The 22,503-nt window shown below is 37.6% G+C and overlaps 1 pseudogene; it reads left to right on the top strand.

The window, feature by feature from the left end:
- Window positions 1-1,143: 1,143 nt before the first annotated feature.
- Window positions 1,144-21,473, top strand: LOC103301883 (Y-box-binding protein 1-like; annotated as a pseudogene).
- Window positions 21,474-22,503: the final 1,030 nt, after the last annotated feature.

The following is a 22,503-nucleotide window of genomic DNA, read 5'->3' as shown; positions in this document are numbered from 1 at the left end:
AGATGGGCTCTCAGATGGTAACTCCTGAACTACTTGAAAAGGGGCGGTGATTGTAAACGGGTGGGAAAATCTGATAACGTTGGAATTTGTGAAGGGCAGTTAAGGAAGGTCTTCTTAGGAAGTAATGCCTATAGGAAATTCCAGAATAAGCCACACAGAATCTAACTCCCAGTTTCACAGTTAAAGAAAAACAACATTACCCAAGTTTTTAGGATGTTTCCATGTTTTCCCATTTTTCTGTGTTTTTTTTTTTTTTCAAGTAACACTCGAGCAATATTGGCTTTTCTTCCGATTTTTTTCGACAAACCCAACCTCTTCCCACCTATACCATTTTACATAGGCTGGAATATTTTTCTTCTTATCTTTCATCTCATCATACAAGCCTCTTCTCAATTGTGGTTTTCCCAGAGAAGACGTCCCTAACCACCCTATTTAACATATCAATTTCTCCATCTCCTTACCTGCTTAATTTTCTTTAAAGCACTTAATCTTAAAATGTATTATTTGTGTACCTCAACTCTTAAGAGCAGTGAACCTCTTTTTTTTTGTTGTTCACTGTCACATCCCCAGTCAGCTCATAGTAGGCCCTCACATAATTTTTGAGAGAACGCTTCCTCAGCATGAAGGCCATTTTATCAGCCTGGGATATAAGTATTTTACTCCAAGCAGTTCCCCAATATCCCTCATAAGCTCCTCCTCCACCAGCTTTCCAGCAGGCTTGATCTTGTCATTTTAGACAGTACGAGAATATGATTTAAGTGCTGTGTGTCTACTCAGTTTTTGTCTTATATTACATAATCACATACTAGAACTTTTACCTAGAATGTGTAAAAGGAATTCTTCAGTATCTTGCAATGTTATTAAGCCTGACATTGAGCTTATGGTAATAACATTACCAACTCCTTAACACATTCTTAAGGCAAACATGGCTTACCATAAAATATCATAAAAGAAGTAGAAGAAAATGTAAGCGAATATGTGTATAACCTTGAGGATGTAGAACTTTCTAAATATGACACAAGATCCATAAGTGGAAATACTACTAAATATGACTTCATAAATAAAAGTAAAGCTTCTGAATGTCAAAATGTAAGGTTAGTAAAGTTAAGAGACAAATAGTAAACTGGAAAAAAAAATTTCAACATGACATATGACAGGTATGGGGTAATACTAGTTTATGATAAAATTAAAAGACAGCATAATTGACAAAAAATGCTAAATATGTGATAAACATATCTGGCTAATATCACTAGTCCCTAAAGAGCTATTATAAATTGATTTAAAAATAAATACCACAATTTAAAAATGTGAGAAGGACATGGATAGGCAATTCAAATGTTCAACCTCACTAGTAATCAGAAATAAAAATTAAAATAGGATTTCTCTTTTTGTCCCTCAGAATATCAAAGAATAAAATTCTGATAATATTGTTGATGAAAAGTCTATGAAATGGGCACACTTGTATGCTGCTGTTACAAATTGATATAATATTTTTGAGGCAATTTGTCAATACGTGTCAAAAGCCTCAAATATCCATACTGTTTGACCGACAAGACACATACAGAAATGTATTTTAAGGAAAAGAAGTGGACAAAGATGTATGTAATGTTAATCATTGAAATAACAGTCCTAGCCAGTGTGGCTCTGTGGATAAAGCATCAGTCCTTGGACTGAAGGGTCCCAAATTGGATTCTGATCAAGGACATGTACCTCATTGCAGGCTCAATCCCTGGCCCTGGTTGTGGTGCATGCTGGAGGCAACCAATAGATGTGTCTCTCTCTGGCACATCTACTTTTCTCTCTCTGTGTCCCTCCCCCTCCCTTCAATTCTCTCTAAAGGAAAAAAAGCAATGGAAAAATATCTTCAGCTGAGGATTAACAACAAAAAGGAGAAGAAGAAGAAGAAGAAGAAGAAGAAGAAGAAGAAGAAGAAGAAGAAGAAGAACTACTACTACTACTAAAATATAACTATTCAAAAGTAATTACTTAATTACTTTAAAGTACATCTGCATAACAAACTCCTACACAGCCATTGAAAATTAGTAGCTAGGTCTAAATATGTCCAGGTATGTTATTAAACTAGAGGCCTGGTGCACGAGATATGTGCACTGGGGGGTGATGTCCCTCAGCCCAGCCTGCTCCCTAAGCCAGCAGTCAGACATCCCTCTTGCAGTCCGGGGCTCTCGCAGTCCGGGACCCCTTGCTCCTTACTGCCTGCCTGCAGAGGAGGTGGGAGAGGCTTCCACCACTGCCGCTGCACTCGCCAGCCATGAGCCCGGCTTCTGGCTGAGCGGTGCTCCCCCTGTGAGAGTGCACTGACCACCAGGGGGCAGCTCCTGTGTTGAGCATCTGCCCCCCACCCACCATGGTCAGTGCCTGCCATAGCAACTGGTTGTTCCACCGTTCGATCAATTTGCATATTACACTTTTATTATATAGGATGAAAACAAGCAATGTATGAAATTACATGCATGTAAGCAATGGACGCAGACAACAGGGGGTGAGGGTGAGGGAAGAATTGGGGGGTGGGGGGGACAATGTGGGGATAAGGACACATTTGTAATACCTTAATCAATGATGGGGAAATTTTTTAAAAATGAAAAAATAAATTACATGCATGTATTTTTATATTAAAACTAGAGACCTGGTGCATGAAAATTCATGCACTCAGGGGGATCCCTCAGCCCCGCCTGCACCTTCTTGCAGTCTGGGACCCCTCAGGGGATGTAGACCTGCTGGCTTAGGCCCGCTCCCCGTGGGATTGGACCAAAGCTGTCAGTCAGACATCCCTCTGGCAGCCCAGCTGCCACCTACAATGACACCTACAATATGTATATTTATTTAGTTTAGAAACTACTTCTAATGTCTAAGTAGCTTTTTAAAATCTTTTGAATAAGTATCACTGGCTCAAATCAATTTAATTGGAAAACAAATGTCTGTCTCTTAGTGCTTCCATTTTGTCTCAGTTAGATTCTTTAGGAGTTCACAATAATATTCAAGATATAAATGAATCATAAATGTTTTCTTCGGTTTCCCTGAGGAAGGGGATAAAAGGATGGGAAAAGACAAGTGAAAGGTAATCAGTAATTCATTTTATTCAGTTAAGTCATTCATTCAACAATATGTATTGTGTGCTATGGCACTGTGGTAGACCTTGGGGCTGTCAATATAAAAGATATAGTCTCTGTCTTGAGGAAGTTCACAATTCAGAAAAAGAGAGGTATCCTACAAGGATATAGTTCATCTACAGTCATTTTGTAAAGATATGTGGAACCCAAAGCTGATGTGTTGGTTCTACTGTAGGGGCCCAGGCAACACTTTTAAGGAAGTCACCCACAAGCTTGTATTTATAGAATGTCAGAGGTTTTAAAAATAAGTGAAAGATTAGAGAGTGAAGCACATAGTGTAAGAGTAAAGCCCTTCTATTCCTTACCATATTTAGAAAACTTAAAAAAAACCAACATCATATATTCATCGTAGACTGGTAGAAAAGATTACAAATGCTTTCATTACTCACACCTCAATGCCATATTTGTGTTTGCATTGTTATTGAAAACCTAGTTGCTTTAGAACTCAGTTTATCTCTTTGAAAAATGTATATAGTGATATCTATTGTTCATCCCACAAATGACTTGTAAGTTAATTAATGTGGTTGTTCTCCAATAACATATACTCTAGAAATAGAAAGTATTATTGAAAATATTTAAATATAGTAGAAATAAAATATGTATTTATGTCTAGTTAATTAAATGAGTAGTAGGGGAACTCAGTATATTTACTGTCATGCCTTTTTTCTAGCGATTATAGACACAATGAAAGGTGTCTCTTTACATTATATGATTTCTGGGAATATAAAAATAACCTGTCTAGTGAAGTAATGTCAAGCACCTTATGTTTCAAAACATGAATGTTTTAGATGCTCTAGTTAGAAAACAAAGGACAATTTTCCAACTCATGCCAAACAACTAGAAAGTAATCTTCCTGTAACAACTTGAGTGTACTATTGCAGGGAGAAGAGGCTTTTCAATTTAGAGAAGCCTTATCGTATCTCCAATTAGTAATCTATTTATTTAATTATTTAAACTGTGAAAATAAAATGTTGACTATGCACTGTCCCTGGCATCAAACAACTATGTAACAAATTTCTCTTTGAAGACAGAATGACTCTGTCCATGCTTTTTATCTCCATCCTCCTCAGTCACCTTAAAAACCTCAAGCCCATCTGGTCCTATACCCACCTAAATTTTCATTTCCATACAGGTCAGCTATAAATCCACTTCCATCTCCACCTGCACTGTTTTGTACCCTCTCAACATTTTCTGAACTCTTTGGACCTTGCATTCAAACCTAACACACTCCCGGCTTCCCTAGTCTCTTCATAGAAAGGTCTCTCCTCAGCACCCTGACTGAAAAGCTCCAGCTTCCAAAAGACCTCCATTCCCCCAAAACTCACTGAGAAAATAAACAAACAAAAAACCCAAGTGCAGACTTTTTTTTCCTCGAAAAGCTTTCATATCTCAAACTCAGATGAGGAGATGGGTGAGGCCTTTAAATAAAGTGCAGACGCCTAGGCCTCATCCTAGGATTCTGATTCAGACATTTTAAGAACTTAGGAATCTACATTTTAAATAAACTCTCCAGAAGGTTCAGATGCAGGTTATCTGTAGAGAAGTGTTTGAAAGATGGACTTTAGTAAAAACAATAATAGTTACCCTTCTATGTGTCTCTACTATGTGCCAAGAACATTATGTACATTATATCATTTAACTCTCATTAAAAAAAAAAACAACATTGAAAAATGTTATGAGCATTTTATAGTTGAGGAAAATGAAACTCAAAGCAGCAAAACCAAAATATACATGAGATCACACAACTAGGAATTAATGGAGATAGGTTTGTATTATAAGTGCATGCTGCTCCTAACAACCCAGATCTCCTAGCTCCTAAACCAGGGCTTAAGTAAATAATACATGAAAATAATATTTTCTTAAAGATGATTAAAAGATAGAAAGCCCAGCTTAGCTGGAAATTTTATTCATTAGATGTTCTGTATATCTTACAATACTAAAGATCTTGAATGGGCATGGTCTTTTCTAATACATTCTCTCTCTCGTTCGCTCGCTCTCACACTAGATTAATTCTTTTTTTTTTTTTTTCCTTTTTGGCAAGACAAAAAGTACTTGGAAATACCTAGGGGCAAAATACAATCTCTGACTTCAGGAAAGCCTGGGCAGTGCTTATCTGCTTCTAAGAACTCAAGATGATCTAGCTGTGATAAAATGCCTATCAGTCTTCCATAGCTCTATATGTCAAGGAGAAATAGAATTCTGTTTTAAAGTATGCCTTACTACCTACATATAGAAGTAGAAAATAAAATTAATATTTATTGGGGGCTTAAAATGTTGTGCTTATGTAGGCAGCACATATACTAAAATGTGCCAGGCTCTGTATTACCACTAAACAGTCCTCTTATTTCAGGCTCACAAGAAGCATGTGACGTAGGTATTAGTATACCCATATTAAAGTTGGGAAAATTAAAATTTAAAGTAACTCTATCAAGCAATACAGCTAGTAAGTGAAGGAGCCTTGGATATGTACTGAGTCTGTTACTTTAGAGTCCAGGTCAGGTGCTTAATCCCTCAATTAAACCTATACAACAAGCATGTCAAACATGTGGCTCGCGGGCCACATGTGGTCCACAACTAATATTTTTGTGGCCCAGGGATTATAACAGTATGTAAGAAACGTTTTAATAAAAATTTCATAACTTAATTTTTACAATATCTGTTATACATAATTATTAACAATGAACTACAACATTCGCTAATGACTGATTACTATAATCATGTTGTATTCATTTCCCTTACTCACCTTACGCACAGGCACACCATTTCTCTCCACTAATACTAGCAGTGAATATTTTAGTAGCCGATGGCCACATCATTAGTCTTGTACTGACTTGCTTGGTGTGTGCAACAGGAAATATTTTGCTTTCGGAGAACAAGGAAAATAAGTTTATTTGCGTTATACTTATTAATTTGTGCAGTTATTCAGTGTCTAGTACTAGTAGGTTAATGTTCAAGAAAAAATATTAATTTTTATTAAAATGTTCTATTATTTTGTTATGATTACTCATTTATTTCAGCCCTTTGTATTCAGCATGTCTCTATCAAAATAAACTTATGTTCCTATGAAAATTGAAGCTTTTGTTTTTTTTGTGGCCCACATAAACTTAAACCTTGTTTCTTTAGCCCATGTTAGCCTTTGAGTTTGACATGCTTGCTATACAAACTAACCTTTCAGACAAATAGTACCCTTTAGACAGAAAAATAACTGCAAGTGGGTTATTAAAGAGACAATTCCACATGATTCAGAATAGGGAGTGGAAGAGAGTATTTTTTTATGACATACATCTTTACATTTTTTTATTTTTCACTTTTTTATTGTTTAAGGTATTACATATGTGTCCATATTCCCCATTGCCCCCCACCCTACTCCCATACATGCCCTCACCCCTCCGCTGTCTCTGTCTATTAGTTATGCTTATATGCATGCATATAAGTCTTTTGGTTGATCTCTCCCCCTTATCCCAACTCTCCCCTACCTTCCCTCTGAGGTTTGAGCATCTGATAAATGCTTCTCTGTCTCTGGATCTGTTTTTGTTCATCAGTTTATGTAAGGGAGTATTTTTATTTGGATGCTTTTGCTTTCTCCATGGAGCACAGGGCTAGCAAATTCATCCATTTCTCACACATGAAGGACACACTACCCTTATAGCCATTTCACATTGAGTGGTAGCTGACCTGCACTAGTTTGAACTCTAAGCAAAGAGAAGCAAATACCTCGCTCTCTTTTTTACTCAGTGCACTATCTTCTCCATCATGGTCTCTCAGCTACTCCCATACTGGAAAACACACTTGCACTTTTGAAGGAGCGCCTATTATGTGAATCTGCCTACAAACCCTCATTATTGACAAGGATTCTAGATGCCAGAGTCTTGGGTTTTTTTGTTCTGTTTTGAAGTAAATCTTCTACAAAAACGATACACAGTGACAAAAATATCATAATACTAAGACACAACTAGATTTCCTACCTTCTTCTTTGACTCAGAACTTGATTCAGCAAGAAGCCTAAAGTCATCAATAGAATATCAGACAGGCAGCAGTGTAGCTGGACTGGTCAATTTCCATTAGTTAAAATTATGCAGTTTGACTGACTTTTAAATAAATAAGCTCAAAGCCAACACAAGATAAGGTGAGGAATCTAAGTGACACAAATGTAGTTAGTATTAATTAGGTCTTACCCTGAGCAAAGTTGCCAGAGAGACAAAGTTTATTTTGGTTGTCCCTTCAGAATTTCTGCCCCAACTAAATTTCCAAGCATCTACCTCAGGAATCTCACTATCAGTATTTAGCCAACTCTAGTTAATTTCTAACCATATTCAAAAGTTTTGTTATATCCCCTTGTTGTCAGTAATTTTCCCTTTAAATTGACTCACCTTTTAAAATATAAATATGACTTGAAAAACTACAGGACTTGAAAAAAGACATAGAAGAAGATATAAACCAATGGAAGAATATACTGTGTTCATGGATTGGTAGAATCAACATCATTTAAATGTTAATACTACCCAAAGCAATCTATAGATTCAATGCACTCCCCATTAAACTACCAACGTCATATTTCACAGACCTAGAACAAACTCTCCAAAAATTTATATGGAATTTAAAAAGACCCCAAATAGCCACAGCAATCCTGAGAAAGAAGAATAAATTTGGAGGGATCACAATACCAGATATCAAGCTATATTACAAAGCCACAGTTCTCAAAACTGCTTGGTACTGGCACAAGAACAGACATATAGACCAATGGAACAGAACAGAGAACCCAGAAATTGACCCAACTCATTATGCTCCATTGACAAAGGAAGCAAGAGCATACAATGGAGTCAAGACAGTCTCTTCAATAAATGGTGTTGGGAAAATTGGACAGATACATGCAAAAAATAAAACTAGACCACCAACTTACACCATACACAAAAATAAACTCAAGATGGATAAAGAACTTAAATGTAAGATGGGAAACCATAAAAATCTTGAAGAATCCATAGGCAGCAAAATACTAGACATATATCGTAGCAATATCTTTACCAATAGAGCTCCTAGGACAATGGAACATAAGAATATAAACAAATGGGACTACATCAAAATAAAAAGCTTCTGCACAGCAAAATCCATCAAAAAAGAACAAGAAAGCCTACTGTATGGGAGAACATATTTGCTAAAATTATATCCAATAAGGATTAATCTCCAAAATTTATAGGGAACTCATACATCTTAACAAAAAGAAGATAATTCAATCAAGAACTGGGCAAAGGACCTAAATAGACACTTCTCAAAAGCTGACATACAGAAGGCCAAGAGACATGAAAACATGCTCAAAGTCACTCATCATTAGAGACATGCAAATCAAAATGACAGTGAGGTACCATCTCACATCTGTCAGAATGGCTATCATCAACAAATCAACAAACAAGTGCTGGAGAGGATGTGAAGAAAAAGGAACCCTCATGCACTGCTGGTGGGAATGCAGACTGGTGAAGCCACTGTGGAAAACAGTATGGAGTTTCCTCAAAAAATTAAAAAAGGAACTCCCATTTGACCCAGTAATCCCACTTCTAGGAATAAATCCTAAGAAATCAGAAATACCAATCAGAAAGGATATATGCATCCCTATGTTCATAGCAGCACAATTTACAATAGTTAAGTTTTGGAAACAGGCTAAGTGCCCATCAGCAGATGAGTGGATTAGAAAACTGTGGCACATCTACACAATGGAATACTATGCTGCTATAAAAAAGAAGGTACTCTTACCATTTGCAACAGCATGGATGGAACTGGAGAGCATTATGCTAATCGAAATAAGCCAGTCAGAGAAAGATGAGTATCACATGATCTCACTCGTTTTTGGAATATTATGAACAACATAAACTGATGAACAAAAATAGACTCAGAGACATAGAAGATCGAACAGATCATCCAACCTCAGAAGGAAGGCAGGGGAATGGCGGGGGGGGGGGGGGTGAGATCAATCAAAGGACTTGTAAGCATGCATATAAGAATAACCCATGGACACAGACAGTAGGTGGGTGAGGGTATGTGCTGGGGGGGGTGGGAGTGGCCAGGGAGAATTCAATGGGAGAAAAAGGAGACATATGTAATACTTTAAACAATAAATAATTTTTTGAATTTATTTTTATGTTTTTATTGTTTAAAGTATTAAATGTAGTAGTACATATATTTCCTTTTTTCCCCCAATTATCTTCCCCCAGCCTCCATTACCCCCCCTATCGTGTGTCCTCATCCCACCCCCAGTGTCTTGTGTCCATTAGTTGTGCTTATATGCATGCATACAAGTCCTTTGGTTGATCTCTTTCCCCCCCTCCCCAACACTCCCCATCCTTCCAACTGTAATTTGACAGTATGTTCAGTGCTTTACTGTCTCTGTATCTATCTTTTGGTTCATCAGGTTATAATGGTCTTTATTTTCCATAAATGAGTGAGATCATGTGGTATTTTTCTTTCATTGACTGGCTTATTTCACTTAACATAATGCTCTCCAGTTCCATCCATGCTGCTTCAAATCGTAAGAATTCCTTCTTTTTTATAGCAGCGTAGTATTCCAGTGTGTAGATATACCACAGTTTTCTAATCCACTCATCTGCTCATGGGCACCTAGGCTGTTTCCAAAACTTAGCTATTGTGAATTGTGCTGCTATGAACATAGGGGTGCATATATCCTTTCTGATTGGTGTTTCTAGTTTCTTGGGATATATTCCTAGAAGTGGGATTACTGGGTCAAATGGGAGTTCTATTTTTAGTTTTTTGAGGAAACTCCATACTGTTCTCCACAGTGGCTGCACCAATCTGCATTCCCACCAGCAGTACATGAGGATTCCTTTTTCTCGGCATCCTCAACAGCACTTGTCTTTTGTTGATCTGTTGATGATTGCCATTCTGACAGGTGTGAGATATTACTGCATTGGCATTTTGATTTGCATCTCTCAGATAATTAGTGACTTTGAGCATGTTTTCATATGTCTCTTGGCCTTCCTTCTCTCTTCTTCTGAAAAGATTCTATTTAGGTCCGTTGCCCATTTTTTTATTGGATCATTTATCTTCCTTTTATTAAGTTGTATAAGTTCCCTGTAGATGTTGGAGATTAAACCTTTATCAGTGATAACATTTGCAAATATGTTCTCCCATACAGTGGGCATTCTTGTTTTGTTGATGGTTTCTTTTGCTGTATAAAAGCTTTTTATTTTGATGTAGTCCCATTTGTGTATTTTCTCTTTACTTTCATTGCCATAGGAGTGGTATCTGTGAAGAAATTGCTTCAGCATATGTCTGAGATTTCTCTGCCTATGGATTCCTCTAGTATTTTTATGGTTTCCCATCTTATGTTTAAGTCCCTGATGCATTTTTAGTTTATTTTTGTGTATGGTGTAAGTTGGTGATCTGGTTTCATTTTTTTGCATGTATCTGTCCAATTTTCCCAACACCATTTATTGAAGAGACTGTCTTGACTCCATTGTATGTTCATGCCTCCTTTGTCAAATATTAATTGAGCATAGTGGTTTGGGTCAATATCTGGGTTCTTTATTCTATTCCATTGGTCTATATGTCTGTTCTTATGCCAGTACCAGACTGTTTTGAGAACAGTGGCTTTGTAATACAGCTTGAAATCTGGTATTGAAATCCAACCTACTTTGTTGTTCTTTCTCAGGATTTCTGAGGCTATTCAGAGTCTTTTTTTTTATTCCAGATGAATTTTTAGAGAGTTCTTTCTAGGTCTGTGAAATATGCCATTGGTATTTTAATGGGGAGTGCATGAGATCTATAGATTGCTTTGGGTATTATGGACATTTTAATGATGTTCTGTAAGTTCACTATTGGTGTATAGAAATGCTGTAGATTTCTTGGCATTAATTTGGTATCCAGCTATGTTGCAAAATTCATTTATTAAATCTAATAGTTTTTGGATGGAGTCTCTAGGGTTTTTTTATGTACAACCCCGTGTCATCTGAGAATAAGGACAGTTTTACTTATTCTTTTCCAATTTGGATGCCTTTTATTTCTTCTTCTTGTCTGATAGCAATGGCTAGTACTTCCAGTACTATGTCAAACAGGAGTGGTGAGAGTGGGCATCCCTGTCCTGTTCCTATTCTTAGGGGAAATGGTTTTAGTTTTTGTCCATTGAGTATGATGTTGACTGTGGTTTGTCATATATGGCTTTTATTATGTTGAGGTATGATCCTTCTATTCCCACCTTGCTGAGAGTTTTTATCAAAAATGGATGTTGGATTTTGTCGAGTGCTTTTTCTGCATCAATTGATATGACTATGTGGTTTTTATCTCTCAATTTGTTTATGTGATGTATCACGTTTATTGATTTGCGGATATTGTACCATCCTTGCATTCCTGGGATAAATCCTACTTGGTCATGGTGTATGATCTTTCTGATGTACTGCTGGATCCGATTTGCTAGAATTTTGTTGAGTATTTTGGCATCTATATTCATAAGGGATATTGGCCTGTAATTCTCTTTCATTGTGTTGTCTTTATCTGGTTTTGCTATTAGGGTGATGCTGGCTTCATAGAAGGAGTTTGGAAGTGTTCCTTCCTCTTGAATTTTTTGGAATAGTTTGAGGAGGATAGGTTTTACTTCTTCCTTGAATGTTTGGTAAAACTCCCCTGTGAAGCTGTCTGGCCCGGAGCTTTTGTTCGCTGGTGGCTTTTTGATGACTGCTTCAATTTCTTCCATAGTCATTGGCCTATTGAGATGTTTAGATTCTTCCTGATTGAGTTTTGGAAGGTTTTATTTTTCTAGGAATATGTCCAGTTTGTTGGAATAAAATTGTCCATAAAAATCCTTTGTATATGGGTGGGGTCTGATGTTATTTCTCCTCTTTCATTTCTGATTTTGTTTATTTGGGTCCTCTCTCTTTGCTTCTTGGTGAGCCTGGCTAGAGGTTCATCAATCTTGTTATCCTTTCAAAGAACCAGCTCTTGGTTTTGTTGATCTTTGGTATTGTTTTTTTGGTCTCTATGTCGTTTATCTCCACTCTGATCTTTATTATTTCCTTCCTTCTGCTTACACTGGGCTTTTTTGTTGCTCTCTTTCTAACTCTTTGAGTTGTAGGGTTAGGTAATTTATTACCATTGTTTCTTGTTTTTTGCAGTAGGCTTGTAGAGCTATGAACTTCCCTCTCAAGACTGCTTTCACTGTGTCCCATAGATTTTGGATTGTTTTGTTTTCATTGTCATTTGTTGCCATGATGATTTTTATTTCTTCTTTGATCTCTCTGGTAACCCAGTCATTGTTTAATAGCATGCTGTGTGGTCTACATGTGTTTCTGGATTTTTTAAATTGTAGTTGATTTCCAGTTTTATGCCACTGTGATCTGAGAAGATGCTTGATATTATGTCTATCTTCTTGAATTTGAAGAGACTTTGCCTGTGACTCAATATGTGGTCTATCTTTGAAAATGACCCATGTGCACTTGAGAAGAATGTATATTCTGTGGCTTTGGGGTGAAATGTTTTGAAGATGTCAATTAATTCCATGTGGTCTATTGAGTCATTTAGGATTGATGTTTCTTTGCTGATTTTTTGTTTAGAGGATTTGTCCAATGGTGATAGTGCGGTATCAAAGTCCCCTGCTATGATTGTATTGCTGTCAATCTCTCCCGTGATATCCTCCAGAAGTTTTTTTTTTTTTTTTTTAATGTATTTGGGTGTTCCTGTATTGGGTGCGTATATATTTACCAGTTATTTCTTCTTGTTGGATGGCTCCCTTTAGTATTATGAAGTGGCCTTCCTTATCTCTTGTTATGTCCTTCATTTTGAGATCTAATTTGTCAGATATAAATACTGCTACCCCAGCTTTTTTTTCATTTCCATTTTCCTGAAAAACCCTTTTCCATCCCTTCACCCTCAGTCTGTGTGCGTCTTTTTTTTCTGTGGTGAGTTTCTTGTAGACAGCAGATATATGGGTCATGTTTTCTTATCCAATCCGTTACCCTATGTCTTTTGATTGGGGCATTTAATCCATTTACATGTAAAGTTATTATTGATAGGTACTTGTTTGTCACCATTTTTATTCTTTACCCCTTTGTTCCTTCTTTACTTCCAATTTCTTTCTTTCTTTCTTTCTTTCTTTCTTTCTTTCTTTCTTTCTTTCTTTCTTTCTTTCTTTCTTTCTTTCTTCTTTCTTTCTTTTTTGCAGCAGACCATTTAGCATTTCTTGCATTGCTGGTTTGGTGGTAATAAACTCCCTAAGTCCTTTTTTGTCTGTGAAGCTCCTGATTTCACCCTCAATTTTGATTGATAGCCTTGCTGGGTACAGTATTCTTGGATTCAGACCCTTCCTTTGCATGACTTTGTATATTTCATTCCATTCCCTTCTGGCCTGATGTGTTTCTGTTGAGAAATTGGTCACTAGTCTGATAGGGGATCCTTTGTAGGTAACTTTCTGTCTCTCTCTGGCCACTTTTAAGATTATTACTTTATCGTTGGTGTTTGCCAATTTAATTATAATGTGCCTTGGTGTTGGTCTGTTGGGGTTCATTTTGTTTGGGACTCTGTGAGCTTCTTGGATTTTTGTGGGTTTTTTCTTCCCTATATCAGGGAAGTTTTCTGTCATTATTTCTTCAAACCGGTTTTCTATTTCTTACCCAGTTTCCTCTCCTTCTGTCACCCCTATTATGTGGATGTTGTTTTGTTTTGTGTTGTCCCAAAGTTCCTTTAGGCTCTCCTCATGCTTTTTAATTTTTTTTGTAGAAGCTGCTCTACTTGGGTATTTTTTCCTACCTTGTCTTCTAGCTCACTGATGCAGTCCTCTGCTTCTTCTAGTCTACTCTTGATGCTTTCTATTGAGTTCTTTACAGCAGCAATGTCATTTTTCATTTCTTCTTGGTTCTTCTTCATTTCTTCTTGGTTCTTACACATATTGTTGAATTTGTCTTCCATTATTTTCATCCATGTTATGACCATTTCTCTGAATTCTTTCTCTGACAGGTTGCTTGCCTCCATTTCCTTTACTTCCTTTTCTGGTGATGCCTGCTTTTCTTTCATATGTGGGCTGTTTCTTTGTCTCCCCATGGTCTCTCTTCTCCGTGTGTCTGGTTATGTAGTTTTCTCTCTTCTTTCCATGAGGGAGTGTAGAGCTTCTCTGAATCTGCATGCTTGCACCAATTGGAGACCAGTGTTTTTGGGTTCGCAGCTGTTCAGTGGGTGCTGTAGTTGTAGATCCCCCGGGCTTTTCAGGCTCCCGATAACATCCACTTTCCCCTTCAAGATGGCGTGGTGTCCGTGCCAAGCCGGTCAATCCAGGAGGGAACCCAGCAGCAGTGTGGGCTGCCTGGTCATGGGAGTCCCGTGCAGCAGTCCCCCACAGTCTCCTGGAGTATAGCTGTCCCTCAACTCACCAGCAAACACTCCCCGTGCGACCACACACTCTACCTTTGTTTTCTCACTCACACACTATCTTGCAGTCTGCCTTCCTGTCGGCAGCCATCTTCTCTCTCTGACCAATAAATAATTTTAAAAATTATAAAATAAAGTGTAAATATGTTTATTAAAAATTATTTTCCATCACTAGTATAAATGGAAAACCTGTATCATGCTATAAATGGAGGACAATGAGAAAAATCAATACATAATTAGTAAAATACATAATGTACATCTGAATATCACCTAAGATCATGCTGAATACACTTAACATGCTAATTAACATACACCTTGTTTATGGATTGGTCTTCCTGGCCTTTAGGCCAATGCTGTGCAGAGATCACTGCATTACATTAATTTCTTTCCAAAATAAGCCAATTGTATAGTTTTTCCTCTTAGTGCTCAAGCCTCCTTGGTGGCCTATTCCAAAGTGACAATTAGTTCAAATTGAATAAGCTAACATCCAGTTTAGGAGAAAGGACTGAAAGATTGTGCCAGGTAATAAATACAGATTTTAACTTTTGCTTTCTTGAGATAATTTGCTGCTTTTTTTCTTGAAACCAGTGATCTCCAAACATCTAAATCACTGATGCCAGAGCCTAACCTGGCAAGTCTGATTCACTAGGACTCAGGTGGGATCCAGATATCTGTATTTAAAAACAAACAAACACACCTCCCAAAATAATTGAATGTGCAACCTGTTTGAGAACTTTGGTATAACCAAAAGAGAGGTCTTTTGGGGGAGCCAAATCAGATTGTTGGGAAAGATATTTTCAGGTGGGAATACTTAATGGCATTTGTCAAATCACCCTGTAGGCAGTTACTACAGGCAAGGCTAATTCTGTAGATTTGAATACCTAAAGAAGAATTTAATTGGGAGCTAACATGGTTTGTTATTTTAAGAGAATTTCAGAGAGAGAGAGAGAGAGAGAGAGAGAGAGAGAGAGAGAGAGAGAATTTTGAAGAAGTAGTGCCACTTAGAAGAATGGGAAATAAAAAGCCCAAATTATACACAAATATTCCAATAAAGATGGAATAGTTGATAATGTGGCACTTGCAAATCAATTGAATCATAAATTACTTTTTCATCAGTGATTTTGAGACAAGGAGTTACCTTTGAATAAAATAGTACAAAAATAACATCCATATATATGAAGCTCCTACAATTAGTGAAAATGTACATTGGTCCAAACTTTTGAAGTAAAATTTAGCATTATAGCCCAAAAGCCTTAAAAATATGTGTGTTTTTTTTTTTTCTCTGACCAGATCCCTTCAGGACCCATTTTACTGCTTCTTCTCTTTCTTCTTCTTCTTTTTTTTTTTTTTTTGAGTTAGTTTTGTTTAATTTTCAAATTTTTATTTTCTCTGTGTGTTCTTTTTTTAAAAAAAATATATTTTTTATTGATTTTTTACAGAGAGGAAGAGAGAGGGATAGAGGGTTAGAAACATCGATCAGCTGCCTCTTGCACACCCCCTACTGGGGATGTGCCCACAACCAAGGTACATGCCCTTGACCGGAATCGAACCTGGGACCTTTCAGTCCGCAGGCTGATGCTCTATCCACTGAGCCAAACTGGTTTCGGCTCTCTGTGTGTTCTTTAATTTAGTAATTCTACAATTAGGAATTGATCTTGAGGAAATAATTATATAAGTGCACAAAGCTTTATATATAAGACTACTCATCAAAACATTGTTGTTAATAACAATGCAAAATAGAAACAATCTAAATATTCAGAAATATAGTATTGGTTATATAACTTATAGTACAACTGTACAGTGAAATGTATTTCAGAAATTCAATGTGATTATGTCTGCCTATATTTATTGGTATTGAGAGATATTTATGATATGTTATAATATGAAAATCCTGGTGACAAATATAGTATGCTCCTTTTTTAAAATTTTATTTAGAGAGTGAAGAAGAGAGAGAGAGAGAGAGAGAGAGAGAGAGAGAGAGAGAGAGAGAGAGATCTATTGGTTGCCCTGAACAGAAATCGAACACACCACTTTTTAAAAAATATATTTTATTGCTTTTTTACAGAGAGGAAGGGAGAGGGATAGAGAGTTAGACACATTGATGAGAGAGAAACATCGATCAGCTGCCTTCTGCACACCTCCTACTGTGGATGTGCCCGCAACCAAGGTACATACCCTTGACTGGAATCGAACCTGGGACCTTTCAGTTTGCAGGCCGACACTGAGCCAAACCGGTTAGGGCCGAACCCACCAGTTTTTGTTGTACAGGCCGATGCTCCAACCAACTGAGAGACACATTGGCCAGGGCTAGTGGGCACCTTTTAAAATATGTATAATAATATCTACAAAAACATCTGGCTATAGAGTCACCAAAATATTAATAGTGTTTATTTCTGGATGGTGGAATTAAAGGTAACTTTTGTTTTCTTATTTATATCTTATGTATTTGACACTTTAGAAAAACTTAAGTATATGAACTTTGTTGTGAATTAGGGTATTTGTTAATAAATTATGGCATAATTCAGGATGGAATATTATAGCACCATTAAATGGTTTATTTTAGTTTAATGACATGGAAAATGTTTATGACATATTGTCAATCAAGAAAAATCAGTTTATTAGATGATATACATAATATGATTTTAATTTTGTTTTATGATTCTAATTTTATTTTAAAGACATATTTTGTAAGTATGGGTAAAACAAATCTGGAAAAGTATATATTTAAATATTAACATATATTTCTAAATACTGGCATTATGGGTTATTATTCCCTAAAGTTTTTGCAAGAAACATGCATTAGTTTTGCACACAGAATAAAAATAAATAAATGTTATGGAAGAGAAAGAGATTTTTATCTCTACAGCAATCAATTTTTACCTTTCTGTGTATCACAAATTGTCCATTAGACTGTAAGTATTATGTGTGCAGAGATTAGGTGTTTTTTTAATTTTAAAAATATATTTTATTGTGTTTTTTTTTTTACAGAGAGAAAGGGAGAGGGATAGCGAGTTAGAAACATCGATGAGAGAAACATCGATTAGCTGCCTCCTGCACACCCCCTACTGGGGATGTGCCCACAACCAAAGTACATGCCCTTGACTGGAATCGAACCTGGGACCCTTCAGTCTACAGACTGACGCTCTATCCAATGAGCCAAGCTGATTAGGGCTAGGTGTGGTTTTTTTTTAATTGCCCTTGGTACTTATTTCCTGCCACATAGTATTCTGCGTTCAATAAATGTTGACACTGCATTTGGGCATGTGCATATATATATATATATATATATATATATATATATATATACCTATGTGAGTATGCATATTTAAATATACCAATCTCTTTTGTATCACTAGTGAGAAAAAAGTGAAAGGGAAATTTTTGAAAAGTGCTATAGGTCTACAGGTCTTTTGCCATTTTGGGGCTAGGAAAGCACTTGCCAAGGCTAAGAGTACAAAGTTACCATTAAAGATTTGGGGGCTCATATTAGTCAAGTGTTAATTTTAGCCCAAGCAATTATTTTCTAGTACCATCTCTGTATGGGTGATGTTGGGTCTAGCCCAAATATCCCAAGGTTCTAGTAATTAGCCTGTGTGGGAACCATGCCAGAGTCGCAGGACAGTCAAGGCAACTCAGAGCATGAAAGACCTTGTTGATAATATGCCGGATGGCCAAGGCCACTCTGAACATGGGAATCTTAATCAGAATGTTCAAGGCTAAGATACCATAAATAGGTGCATGGACAATTATGGTGTACTGTGCACGCGTGCCTTGCTGTAGCCAAAATGATTGACGTAACTATTGGCAGGAGGCCTCTTTTATCCCAGTGGTATAATACGTTACTGACCAGCCAGTGTACTGCTGCTGCTGTGAGAGGAGTACAGGAAAGGCTGGGGAGGTTGGAGAAGCTGCAGAGGCAGAGAGCTCAGGTGCTGCTACTATGTGAGGTGGTGAATCTTGGGGCAGCGTGCAGCTGCTCAGGTAATAACTTTGGGTACAGAGACTGATGTTGGTATTTGGTTTATCAGCTGGTGTGCAGCTACCTGTATGGGACATTGCTATGAAAGACTGTTTTGTCTGATGGCTTTATGGCCACTTGCTTCTATAATAAAGGCTTTCTTATATACATCCACAACCTCTCATGGTTTCTACATCTACCACCTGGCGTCCAAGAAGGTCCAGCCCCTGGCAGAGGGGCTCAGCCTCAACAGTTAGTGCAATGGGCAGGGTTTGAGATGGATCCTGCCCTGACAGCCTGTTTAGGCGGTTTATTGGAAATATTTAAATAAAAATATTTGCCACATACCACTGCAACTGGTAAAGAACTCTGTATGAACTAAAGAGACCTAAGTTTCTCTTGCATTCAACTATAGCACCCATGTCTTCTATATCCTCTAATCTCTGCCATTATTGCTCCTACCACTCATGCCATAATTTCCTCTCTGCAACTCCCAAGTACACCTGGAGTTAGAAATGACAGTGGCAAAGGGCATGAACTTTGGAATGGCATGATTCATGCCACAGGTGAAATTATGACTAGAACCCAAAAGACTATAAAGACAATCTTTCTGTATAATTACTAGGAGCTCTCCATTTATCAGCAGGATTGAGTTGGCTGATGTAGCTGACCCAGGTATTTCATCCTTGCACACCCCTTATTGAACTGTGTGCACTTCTGTCAAGAAGGATATCCTTCCCAGTCAGTTATTGGTATCATTCCTAAGCAAGAAGAAGCATGATTAACTGTACACTTTCTGTTCAAGTAACGAGGTAGTCTCATCAAATAGTATTCTCCATTACTAGATCCATTTGGAAACCTCATCTTCTCCTCTAATTTGAAATATAGCACAATGATTTATTCATCTTCCCTAACCTGGAGCCCAATTTCAACCATCTCTAAGTGAGAAAGCACTACTGTATTTTTAAAAATTGTATTGGCATCCAGGGTCAAAAGATATGAGACTCATAGCTCCATTATTTGCAATGATTGGAATTTTAAATGTGCCACTACAAAATGTGGTATATTTATATATAATGGAATATTATTCAGCACTAAAAAAGAAGGACATTCTGATGCACACTACAATATGTAAGAACTTTGAGGACATTATGCTAAGTAAACTAAGCCAATCATAAAAAGACAAATACTGTATATGTTCAATTATGTGAGATATCTAGAGTAGTCAAACTTATAAAAACAATATAGGCCTGGCTGGTATGGCTCAGTGGCTGAGTGTGGACCCATAACCAAGAAGTCACTGGTTCAATTCCCTGTCAGGACACATGCCCAGGTTGAGAGTTGGATCCCTGGTAGGGGGTGTGCAGGAGGCAGCCAATCAATGTTTCTCTCTCATCGAGGTTTCTATCTCTCTATCCCTCCCCCTTCCCCTCTCTTTAAAATAAGTTTTAAAAACATAGAATGTTAGTTTCCATGGGCTGAGGAGGGGAAATGGCAAGTTGCTGTTTAAAGGGTACAGACTTTCAGTTTTACAATATGAAAAAGTTCTGGAGATGGATGGTAGTGATGGTTGCACAACAATATAAATTTACTTAAATTTAATTGAACTATACACTTAAAATAGTTAAGATGGTAACTTGTATGTTATGTGAATTTTACCACAGTTAAAATTTAAAACAAAGAAGTAAGAATTCGATCCGTAGTGGGAGTGGAAAGTGGACTCCAGAGAGCTCTGAGCAGCCCCATCGCAGTTACTATCCTCCTAGTTACCATTACACCCTGGAAGGAGCTGTAGCTGCTGAAGCTGGCCCCAGTCACTATCTCCGCAATCTTGAGCAGCGAAGCTCATACCCAGCTGCTGCCCCCCAGAGCCTCCACCCTTGGTGCTGCAGACACCAAGTCCTGCACCACAGGCAGCCCAGGAGGTCTCACATTGGCGGAGCCTGCCAGTGGGGACAAGAAGGTCATTGCAACAAAGGTTTTTGGAACAGTAAAATGGTTCAGTGTAAGAAACGGATATGGTTTCATCAACAGGAATGAAATCATGGAAGATGTATTTGTACACCAGTTTGCCATAAGGAAGAATAACCCCAGGAAGTACCTTGTCAGTGTAAGACCGTGGTCGGCAAACTGCGGCTCACAAGCCACATGCGGCTCTTTGGCCCCTTGAGTGTGTCTCTTCCACAAAATACCACAGCTGGGGCGAGTCTATTTTGAAGAAGTAGCGTTAGAAGAAGTTTAAGTTTAAAAAATTTGGCTCTCAAAAGAAATTTCAATCATTGTACTGTTGATATTTGGCTCTGTTGACTAATGACTTTGCCGACCACTGGTGTAGGAGATGGAGAGACTGTGGAATTTCATGTTGTTGAAGGAGAAAAGGGTGCAGAGGCAGCAAATGTTACAGGCCTTAGTGGAATTCCAGTGCAAGGCCGTAAATACGCAGCATACTGTAGCCATTATACTAGATGCTATCCACATCCCAGGGATCCTCCACGCAATTACCAGCAGGATTACCAGAAGAGAGTTGGGGAAAGAACGAAAAATCAGAGCATGCTCCCGAAGGCCAGGCCCATCAGTGCCAGCCCTGTGGCAGGCGAAGGTTCCCAACTTATTACATGCAGAGACCCTATGAGCCTCGACCACAGTATTCCAACACTCCTGTGCAGGGAGAAGTGATGGAGGGTGCTGACAACCAGGATGCAGGAGAACAAGGTAGACCAGTGAGACAGAATATGTATCGGAGCTATAGACCATGGTTCTGCAAGGGCTGTCCTCACCAAAGACAGCCTACAGAGGATGACAATGAAGAAGATAAGGAAAATGAAGGAGACCAGACCCAAGGTCAGCAGCCACCTCAATATCTGTACCCCCCACAACTTCAATGATCAATGCAGAGGCCCAGAAAACCCTAAACCACAAGATGGCAAAAAGACAAAAGCATAAGGAGACTAAACCACAATTGGCAAAGAGACAATCCACCAGCTGAGAATTCATCCACTCCTGAGTATGAGCAGTGTGGGGCTGAATAAAAAATGCCAGCTTACCATCTCTACCATCACCTGGTTTAGTCATCCAACAAGAAGAAATGAATATGAAATTTCAGCAATAAGAAGTGAACAAAAGATAGGAGCTGAAGACCTAAGTGCTTGCTTTTTTTGCCCATTGACCAGATAACTAGAACTATCTGCATTATCTATGAAGCATGAGGTTTTTATTATTTTTATCTAAATACATCTCTTTTTGGTAAGACAAATGTGTTTTTTATGAAAAAAAAAGGCCTGGTTTTTCTCAATACACCTTTAAAACTTTTTAAATTGTTTTATATCTGGTCAAGTAGAGATTTTTAAGAACCTTATTTTTAATTTGTAATAAAAGTTTACAACTTGATGTTTTTAAAAAAGTCAACAAACTGTAAGAACCTGTTAATGAAGGTCTTAAATAATAATAAAAAAATAAAAAATAAGTAAAAAAAGACCATTAAGATGGTCTTGTAAGTCAACAGACTATTACTGAATAGCTTTTCACAAGACATATTTCTACTCTGAATTCAGAGAAACAGGGAATTCTTCTTAGAGAATCCAGAGTCCATCATGAGAAACATAAGGCTGAACTTAGAAGGGACCTAAACATTAGGAATGGGAGGGATAAGTAACACAAATTGAGGTAGTTACCCTGAAATATTTACTGTTCATTAGACACAAGATAAAAAACAATCAGGTCATTCTCACAATCCTAAGAATGGTCCAGAAGCAGACTTATGTCATTTTAATTTGTCATTGTATTTATCACTTTAATTCATTTTTATTTTTAAAAATGCTTTTTTGAGAAATGATTGACACAGTGATTAGTGCATACATATAAATTCTGGGCAGAAGGAAGGAAGATGGCAAATGGCAGGAAGGTAGGGAGGGAGAGTGTGTGATCAGGTGAAGGAGTGATAGAGGTGAGTGTGGACGTGTGTGTGTGTGTGTGTGTGTGTGTGTGTGTGTGTGAGTGAAATAGGGACAGTTAGACCCTGCAGTTCTTCCAGGGGGCTTCCAATCCAGGCAGTCTTAGACG

Source organism: Eptesicus fuscus, chromosome 1, assembly GCF_027574615.1.
Source record: "Eptesicus fuscus isolate TK198812 chromosome 1, DD_ASM_mEF_20220401, whole genome shotgun sequence".
Taxonomy (NCBI): Eukaryota; Metazoa; Chordata; class Mammalia; order Chiroptera; family Vespertilionidae; genus Eptesicus; species Eptesicus fuscus.
Note: the sequence above shows the minus strand (reverse complement) of the source record. Positions and strands in the feature narration are given on the sequence as shown.